Raw genomic sequence first — 10,000 nt, 5'->3', positions numbered from 1 at the left:
GTTTTCGCGCCGCCCCGGCTGACGCGGTTTCGTGCCGCCCCGGCAGACGCGGTTTTCGCGCCGCCCCGGCTGACGCGGTTTCGTGCCGCCCCGGCAGACGCGGTTTTTTGCCGCCCCAGCTGACGCACTTCGGACTTAGCACTTTTTGGCTGAGCCTTGCTGGCGGCCCACTCACTCGATCGCCATGTCTGTTTGCCACAGTTTTCCCGGTGGTGCCGCACCCGGGCTCGCCCCGGCAGACGCGTTTTTTTTTTTCTTTCGCCCCGGCTGACGCAGTTTTCGCGCCGCCCCGGCAGACGCGGTTTTCGCGCCGCCCCGGCAGACGCGGTTTTTTGCGCCGCCCCGGCTGACGCGGTTTTTTGCCGCCCCGGCTGACGCAGTTCGGACTTGGCACTTTTTGGCTGAGCCTGGCTGGCGGCCCACTCACTCGATCGCCATGTCTGTTTGCCACAGTTTTCCCGGTGGTGCCGCACCCGGGCTCGCCCCGGCTGACGCAGTTTTCGCGCCGCCCCGGCTGACGCGGTTTCGTGCCGCCCCGGCAGACGCGGTTTTTTGCGCCGCCCCGGCTGACGCGGTTTTTTGCCGCCCCGGCTGACACGGTTCGGACTTTGCACTTTTCGGCTGTGCCTGGCTGGCGGCCCACTCACTCGATCGCCATGTCTGTTTGCCACAGTTTTCCCGGTGGTGCCGCACCCGGGCTCGCCCCGGCAGACGCGTTTTTTTTTTTTTTTTCTTTCGCCCCGGCTGACGCAGTTTTCGCGCCGCCCCGGCTGACGCGGTTTCGTGCCGCCCCGGCAGACGCGGTTTTTTGCGCCGCCCCGGCTGACGTGGTTTTTGCCGCCCCGGCTGACGCAGTTCGGACTTTGCACTTTTTGGCTGAGCCTGGCTGGCGGCCCACTCACTCGATCGCCATGTCTGTTTGCCACAGTTTTCCCGGTGGTGCCGCACCCGGGCTCGCCCCGGCAGACGCGTTTTTTTTTTTTCCTTCGCCCCGGCAGACGTGGTTCCCCCCCCCCCCTCCGTCTTTCTTTTTGTTTTTTTTTTTCGCCGCGGCTGAAGTGGATTTTTCGGTGCCTCGACGCCCCGGTAGTCGCGGTTTTTCCGTTTCCGCACGGCCCCGGCTGACGCTGCTCGGTCACAGTCGCCTTTTGTGGTGATTGCAGACTTCTTGAGCGCGGGTGTTTTTTTTTTTTGTTGTTGTTGTTGTTTTATTACGCATTCGCTCCAGCAGACGCTGTTTAGACTTTTTGTTTCCTCTTTTATCCTGCGACGAGGTGACGAGGTTTATTCGGTGCCCCGCCGCCCCGGCTGAAGTGATTTTTCCTGTCCCGTGCCGCCCCGGCTGACGCGGTTGGGACTTCGCGTTTGTTCGGCCGCCACGGGTTTTGGCGCACTCGCTCGGTTGCTTGTTGTTGCCACTTGTTGCGAACCCAGGTTTCTTGAGCGAGCGCGGGCGTTTTTTCTTCCTTTCTTTCTTTGTTCTATGTGTTAGCGAATCGGCCTTTAATATCACACGAGGACTCACAACCAACAATTTTCAGTTTGAAGTGTAAAAAATCTGCAGGTGTTGACGTAACTGACTTGCCCCGTACCCTTGAGTACATCCATGAAGTTCTCGTAGTACTACTAAATCGCATTATTCCAAGTGGAGAAATTCCCATAAACTTGCAAACCTCTACACGAAAATCGGTGCGCGTGATAAAGTTGAAAATTATCGTCCGATATCAAATGTGCCTTCTATAACACAAATTCTAGGAAAAAAAAAAAAAAACACTTGTTCGCCGTTTTCTGCGCCGTGACTGGCAGCACTCCGGCGAAGCGAAACGGGGTCGATTCGAGCACGATATCGGCGTCTTTCGACGTGCTCGCCGGCGACCGTCGCACGAGTACGTCGCACGAGCGCGTCTGCCGGGGCGCCGTTTGCGAAGCCGACGCAAAAGTGGGAACCGCCGCTCGGATGATCGCCGCTTTCGGCAGAGTGAGTGTTGGCACTCCGGGGAAGCGAAACAGCGTGAATGCGCCCACGAAATCGGCGTATTTTGAAGTGCCCGCCGGCGACCGTCGCACGAGTACGGTAAACCGCGTCAGCCGGGGCGTAGTTCGGGACGCCGACGAAAAAGTGGGAAGCGCAACTCGGATCTTCGCCGTTTTTGCAGGAGTGAGTGGCGGCCCTCCTGCGAGACCAAGAAGCATCGATTCGTGCACGAATTCGGCGCCTTTCGACGTGATCGCCGGCGACCGTCGCTCGAGTAGGGCAAACCGCGTCTGCCGGGGCGGGCTTCGGGACGCCGATGCGAAAGTGGGAAACGCTGCTCGGATGTTCGCCGTTTTTGGCCGAGTGAGTGCTGGCACACGGGCGAAGCCAAACGGGGCCGATTACGGCACGATATCGGCGTCTTTCGACGTGCCCGCCGGCGACCGTCGCACGAGTACGGTAAACCGCGTCAGCCCGGGCGGAGTTCGGGACGCCGATGCGAAAGTGGAGAACGCCGCTCGGATCTTCGCCGTTTTTGGAGGAGTGAGTGGCGGCACTCCGGAGAAGCCAAGGAGCGCCAATTAGCGCACGATATCGGCGTCTTTCGACGCGCTCGCCGGCGACCGTCGCACGAGTAGGGCAAACCGCGTCTGCCGGGGCGGGGTTTACGACGCCGACGCAAAAGTGGGAACCGCCGCTCGGATGTTGGCCGTTTTTGGCAGAGTGAGTGCTGGCACTCCGGCGACGCGAAAGAGCGCGAATGCGCCCACGAAAGTGGCGTATTTGGACGTGCGTGACGGCGACCGCTGCAGGAGTACGAAAAACCACGTCAGCCGGGGCGAGCGACACACGGCGGTCTGGGTGCTTATCGCTGCTATTATAGGGGCACCCCGGCAGACGCAGAAAAAAAAAAAAAATTTTCGACCTTCTTTTTTGCTGGTCGAGCTCGGGTAACCCAGGTCGCAATGGGAGCCGCGCACGAAAGCGGCGTCGCGAGACGCGTTCGCGGTCGCTAGTCGCACGAGCTCGGCAACCGCGTCAGCCGGCGCGGAGTTCGGGATGCCGACGGCTAAGTGGGTACCGCTGCTCGGATGTTCGCCGTTTTTGGCCGAGTGAGTGCTGGCACTCCGGTGAAGCCAAGGAGCGCCAATTCGTGCACGATATCGGCGTCTTTCGACGTGCCCGCCGGCCACCGCCGCACGAGTACGGCAAACCGCGTCTGCCGGGGCGGGGTTCGCGACGCGTACGCAATAGTGGGAACCGTCGCTCGGATGTTCGTCGTCTTTGGCCGAGCGAGTGCTGGCACTCCGGCGAAGCGAAACGGGGCCGATTCGGGCACGATATCGGCGTATTTCGACGTGCTCGCCGGCGACCGTCGCACGAGTACGGCAAAGCGCGTCTGCCGGGGCGAGGTTTGCGACGCCGACGAAAAAGTGGGAAGCGCCGCTCGGATCTTCGCCGTTTTTGCAGGAGTGAGTGGCGGCCCTCCTGCGAGACCAAGAAGCATCGACTCGCGCACGATATCGGTGTCTTTCGACGTGCCCGCCGGCCACCGCCGCACGAGTACGGCAAACCGCGTATGCCGGGGCGGGGTTGGCGACGCCGACGCAAAAGTGGGAACCGCCACTAGGATGTTCGCCGTTTTTGGCAGAGTGAGTGCTGGCACTCCGGCGAAGCGAAAGAGCGCGAATGCGCCCACGAAAGTGGCGTGTTTGGACGTGCTTGACGACGACCACCGCAGGAAAACGAAAAACCACGTCAGCCGGGGCGAGCGACCCATGGCGGTCTGGGTGCTTATCGCTGCTATTATAGGGGCACCCCGGCAGACGCAAAAAAAAAAAAAAAAATTTTTTTCGACATTCTTTTTTGCTCGTCGACCTCGGGTGACCCAGGTCGCAGTGGGAGCCGCGCACGAAAGCGGCGTCGCGAGACGGCTTCGCGGTCGCTAGTCGCACGAGCTCGGCAACCGCGTCTGCCGGGGCGGAGTTCGGGACGCCGACGGCTAAGTGGGAACCGCCGCTCGGATGTTCGCCGTTTGTGGCCGAGTGAGTGCTGGCACTCCGGCGAAGCCAAACGGGGCCGATTCCGGCACGATATCGGCGTCTTTCTACGTGCTCGCCGGCGACCGTCGCACGAGTACGGCAAAGTGCGTCTGCCGGGGCGGGGTTTGCGACGCGTACGCAATAGTGAGAACCGTCGCTCGGATGTTCGTCGTCTTTCGCCGAGCCAGTGCTGGCAATCCGGCGAAGCCGAACGGAGCCGATTCGGGCACGATATCGGCGTCTTTCCACGTGCTCGCCGGCGACCGTCGCACGAGTACGGTAAACCGCGTCAGCCGGGGCGGAGTTCGGGACGCCGATGCGAAAGTGGGAAGCGCCGCTCGGATCTTCGCCGTTTTTGGAGGAGTCAGTGGCGGCACTCCGGTGAAGCCAAGGTGCGCCAATTCGCGCACGATATCGGCGTCTTTCGACGTGCCCGCCGGCCACCGTCGCACGAGTACGGCAAACCTCGTCTGCCGGGGCGGGGTTTGCGACGCCGACGCAAAAGTGGGAACCGCCGCTCGGATGTTCGCCGTTTTTGGCAGAGTGAGTGCTGGCACTCCGGCGAAGCGAAAGAGCGCGAATGCGCCCACGAAAGTGGCGTGTTTGGACGTGCTTGACGACGACCACCGCAGGAAAACGAAAAACCACGTCAGCCGGGGCGAGCGACCCATGGCGGTCTGGGTGCTTATCGCTGCTATTATAGGGGCACCCCGGCAGACGCAAAAAAAAAAAAAAATTTTTTTTCGACATTCTTTTTTGCTCGTCGACCTCGGGTGACCCAGGTCGCAGTGGGAGCCGCGCACGAAAGCGGCGTCGCGAGACGGCTTCGCGGTCGCTAGTCGCACGAGCTCGGCAACCGCGTCTGCCGGGGCGGAGTTCGGGACGCCGACGGCTAAGTGGGAACCGCCGCTCGGATGTTCGCCGTTTGTGGCCGAGTGAGTGCTGGCACTCCGGCGAAGCCAAACGGGGCCGATTCCGGCACGATATCGGCGTCTTTCTACGTGCTCGCCGGCGACCGTCGCACGAGTACGGCAAAGTGCGTCTGCCGGGGCGGGGTTTGCGACGCGTACGCAATAGTGAGAACCGTCGCTCGGATGTTCGTCGTCTTTCGCCGAGCCAGTGCTGGCACTCCGGCGAAGCCGAACGGAGCCGATTCGGGCACGATATCGGCGTCTTTCCACGTGCTCGCCGGCGACCGTCGCACGAGTACGGTAAACCGCGTCAGCCGGGGCGGAGTTCGGGACGCCGATGCGAAAGTGGGAAGCGCCGCTCGGATCTTCGCCGTTTTTGGAGGAGTCAGTGGCGGCACTCCGGTGAAGCCAAGGTGCGCCAATTCGCGCACGATATCGGCGTCTTTCGACGTGCCCGCCGGCCACCGTCGCACGAGTACGGCAAACCTCGTCTGCCGGGGCGGGGTTTGCGACGCCGACGCAAAAGTGGGAACCGCCGCTCGGATGTTCGCCGTTTTTGGCAGAGTGAGTGCTGGCACTCCGGCGAAGCGAAAGAGCGTGAATGCGCCCACGAAAGTAGCGTATTTGGACGTGCTTGACGGCGACCGCCGCAGGAGTACGAAAAACCACGTCAGCCGGGGCGAGCGACCCACGGCGGTCTGGGTGCTTATCGCTGCTATTATAGGGGCACCCCGGCAGACGCAGAAAGAAAAAAAAAAATGGGGACATGGCGTGCGTCACCGTGCGGCTTCGCAGCGTTGCCGAAGTCGCCGAGCCCTTCGACTGAGCCGAACGGCGGACAGGGAACGTTGGTCGGCCGTTCTAACCTGTCGGTGCCACGCCGAGACGTCGTTAAGGAAAACCGCGTCGTGGGCCTCTACGACGCCGTCGAGTCGTTGTACGTTTGGTGTCCAGCGTGTCGGCGGCGAGTAGCGGACACGTCGTTCACGACTTCGGTCTTTCGCAGTCGACGCGAACTTGCGGAGAGTCGTGGTGCCTCACGTTTTCGGCAGAAACCGCGGCGGAATTTTCCCGTGCGTGCGCGCACGACCTCGGTGCTGTGCCGTCAGCGTAGTGTTGCACAAACTCGTGGCCTACCCAAGGTGCGGTACGTTTGCGGCCGTATCCTCGGTGGGAATTTCGTGAGTAGGGTCGCAAATTCTACGACCTCGGCGGGTTTGAGAGCGACGTAGACTTGTGGCACGCTCAACATGCCACACGTTTCGGGGCACACCCGCGGTGAAATTTTCTCGAGTACGCTCGTATTAGGGCCCAAGGAGGTCTGGGTACTTATCGCTGCTATTATGTGGGGGTTCTCGTGAGCGGCGTACGCGAAAGCGACCGGGTGTCTGATATGCGGCGGGCTTCGGCCTCGTCAAGCGTGTCCTCGGGTCTGCTCCAGGGGAATCCACGGCAGTCGTCTGCAGCCTCATCCGCTTGATGCGTTAGGGGCTGGTTGTCGGACGGTGCCGTTTTACCACGATATCGAGGTGTGTTCCGTGTCGTCCTCGGGCGATTCAGATGCGAAAGCGCCGAAGACGCGGGCGTGACCCGTCGTCTGGCGGCTTTGCAGTCTCGGCTCCGTTGCTAGTTCCGGCCGGTCCACCGACAGTGCAGCGGGCTTGGGCAACCCGCACGGCGCGACCGAGTCGATGCAACGAAAAAGAGCGAGCATGAACGTGCTTCTTGCCGCACGGCTCCCACTCGTCTTTCGGGAAGGTTGTGCCGTAGCGAGCTCGAACGCCGTCATCTCGGAGTGCAAAATAAGCGTGTTGGGGCGCCTGAAGGTGGCCTCCGCCGCACACAGACTGCGTCCGGCCCGCCGAGGGCGAGGACGGACGCGCAGTCGAACGATTACCTGGTTGATCCTGCCAGTAATCATATGCTTGTCTCAAAGATTAAGCCATGCATGTCTAAGTACATGCCGAAATAAGGCGAAACCGCGAATGGCTCATTAAATCAGTTATGGTTCCTTAGATCGTTTCTTCCTACTTGGATAACTGTGGCAATTCTAGAGCTAATACATGCAGTGAGCCTGGAGCCCTTTGGGTAACGGGTGCTTTTATTAGACCAAGATCGATCGGGTTTCGGCCCGTATTGTGTGGTGACTCTGGATAACTTTGTGCTGATCGCATGGCCACGAGCCGGCGACGTTTCTTTCAAGTGTCTGCCTTATCAACTTTCGATGGTAGGTTACTTGCTTACCATGGTTGTTACGGGTAACGGAGAATCAGGGTTCGATTCCGGAGAGGGAGCCTGAGAAACGGCTACCACATCCAAGGAAGGCAGCAGGCGCGCAAATTACCCACTCCCGGCACGGGGAGGTAGTGACGAAAAATAACAATACGGGACTCTTTTGAGGCCCCGTAATTGAAATGAGTACACTCTAAATCCTTTAACGAGGATCAATTGGAGGGCAAGTCTGGTGCCAGCAGCCGCGGTAATTCCAGCTCCAATAGCGTATACTAAAGCTGCTGCGGTTAAAAAGCTCGTAGTTGGATCTCAGTTCCAGACGAGTAGTGCATCTACCCGATGCGACGGCTCGGACTGAACATCATGCCGGTTCTTTCTTGGTGCACTTCATTGTGTGCCTCGAGATGGCCGGTGCTTTTACTTTGAAAAAATTAGAGTGCTCAACGCAGGCGAGTCGCCTGAATAAACTTGCATGGAATAATAGAACAAGACCTCGTTTCTGTTCTGTTGGTTTTTGGAATACGAGGTAATGATTAAGAGGGACGGACGGGGGCATTCGTATTGCGGCGCTAGAGGTGAAATTCTTGGACCGTCGCAAGACGAACTACTGCGAAAGCATTTGCCAAGAATGTTTTCATTGATCAAGAACGAAAGTCAGAGGTTCGAAGGCGATCAGATACCGCCCTAGTTCTGACCATAAACGATGCCAACCAGCGATCCGCCTGAGTTACTCAAATGACTCGGCGGGCAGCTTCCGGGAAACCAAAGTATTTGGGTTCCGGGGGAAGTATGGTTGCAAAGCTGAAACTTAAAGGAATTGACGGAAGGGCACCACCAGGAGTGGAGCCTGCGGCTTAATTTGACTCAACACGGGAAAACTTACCCGGCCCGGACACTGGGAGGATTGACAGATTGAGAGCTCTTTCTTGATTCGGTGGATGGTGGTGCATGGCCGTTCTTAGTTGGTGGAGCGATTTGTCTGGTTAATTCCGATAACGAACGAGACTCTAGCCTATTAAATAGGTGCGGGGTTCCCAGCACCTTACAACCTTCTTAGAGGGACAAGCGGCTCCTAGCCGCACGAAACAGAGCAATAACAGGTCTGTGATGCCCTTAGATGTCCGGGGCCGCACGCGTGCTACACTGAAGGAAGCAGCGTGTCTTTATCCCTGTCTGAAAAGACTGGGTAACCCGTGGAACTTCTTTCGTGATTGGGATAGGGGCTTGCAATTGTTCCCCTTGAACGAGGAATTCCCAGTAAGCGCGAGTCATAAGCTCGCGTTGATTACGTCCCTGCCCTTTGTACACACCGCCCGTCGCTACTACCGATTGAATGATTTAGTGAGGTCTTCGGACCGATGTCCGGCGCGGCCTTTCGGTTGCGCCGGTCTGTTGGAAAGATGACCAAACTTGATCATTTAGAGGAAGTAAAAGTCGTAACAAGGTTTCCGTAGGTGAACCTGCGGAAGGATCATTAACGGATTGTGAAGGGTGAGCGCCTCAGCTGCGTCTGCGCCCGACACTTTCTGCCGCTGACCCCGTTTGGACGCGGGGTCGGCTTTTCCCCACGGGGCTGCCTGAATGTGGAGCGGCACCCCGTGACAAATTGTTGCGCCCAGCGGACGCCAACACCGCGACCTTGGACGGTCGGCCAGGTGGCGGACGCGGGTACAAACGGCGCAACGCACTCATAGGTCGGCTTTCGACCCGCCACTGCACCGTGGCTCGAAGCGCTCGAAATGCGCGACCCGACCGCTGCGGGACCGCCTAGTACTGTAAACAGGAGCGGCGGAGCGCGAACGGCGAGTCGTGGTTACGTCGGTAGAAGGCGAGGCTGCGCGTTCCCGAAACGCCAGCCGAGTGCCCTCCCGACCGTTCGAGCGTGCAAGAACGAGACCCGACAATCGCGCGGCGACTGCCAAGTACGAGAGGAACGGCACAAGCGTCGGCGGTCGGTCAAGGAACTGGCGATGTGACGGGTCCGCTGTGCACCAGTGCATACCGTCCCGCCGTCCGCGGCAAGCGCCTCCGCGTCCTCGGGTGACGGAGGCTGCCGGTCGGTTCTTGCAGGCGAGGGATCTCGCTGGCACCGGTTCGCGTTGACGCGCGGCCGGTCATGGCACGGCGATGCGACGGCCGAGGTGCGCAGTACTCGATGGAGGAACCGCACGCTCCGATGACCGTCCCGCCCTCCGCGGCGTATGCGTACCGACCGTAATGGTTGCAGCAGCGCCGGCCGGCTTTTGAATTCGCCACACGAAACACGGTGCGAGATCGCGGTTAGGGGAGCGTCGACGTTGCCAGGCGTTTTGCTTGCTGCCGAGGGAAAGGCGGCACGGCCACGTCGCGCTCGTCGCGATTAGCGGGTCTGCGCGCTTTGGGAAGGTGCCGCAACGACTTGCCGAAAGAGGAAGCACGGAAGAACGAGGGACTTGGACGTCCCGACAATTGAACGCACTTGCGGCCAGGCCCTTGCTGGCTTCGTTCTTCCGCCTCGAGTAGGCTCGTACGCGGCTCCGGCGCCGAAAGTGGTCCTTGGCACCGACTTCGGTGGACGTGGGAAGTGCCGCGCAAGTACGGCGCGCCTGGCTCCACCTGTTGGCTAAAGTAGGCAGCCGGATCGGCATTTTGGTGTGCGGTGGCAAACCGTGGATGCGAAAAAAGCTTGTGCGATTTCGTGGAACAAAAAGCGGGGGTCCCCCTTTTTATGCGGAGGAGACCGACCCGCCCGCCGTGGTGAACCGCGACGCCACGGTAAAAACGGGAGAGGCTTGTCGATGGGACCGTGCATCCCGCGCTCCACGGAGGCCGGGAGGCGGCCGCCCGAGGAAATGTGTAGC

At 60.1% G+C, this 10,000-nt stretch overlaps 1 non-coding gene across 1 annotated transcript; it reads left to right on the top strand.

The window, feature by feature from the left end:
- The first annotated feature begins 6,822 nt into the window (after positions 1-6,822).
- LOC142793188 (small subunit ribosomal RNA) lies at positions 6,823-8,637 on the top strand. Its single transcript, XR_012891505.1, has one exon. It is a non-coding gene; the product is annotated as a small subunit ribosomal RNA (ribosomal RNA).
- The last annotated feature ends 1,363 nt before the right edge of the window (positions 8,638-10,000 follow it).

This window comes from Rhipicephalus microplus, unplaced genomic scaffold, assembly GCF_043290135.1.
Source record: "Rhipicephalus microplus isolate Deutch F79 unplaced genomic scaffold, USDA_Rmic scaffold_290, whole genome shotgun sequence".
Taxonomy (NCBI): Eukaryota; Metazoa; Arthropoda; class Arachnida; order Ixodida; family Ixodidae; genus Rhipicephalus; species Rhipicephalus microplus.
The sequence above is the reverse complement of the archived record's forward strand: the minus strand, read 5'-3'. Positions and strand labels throughout refer to the sequence as shown.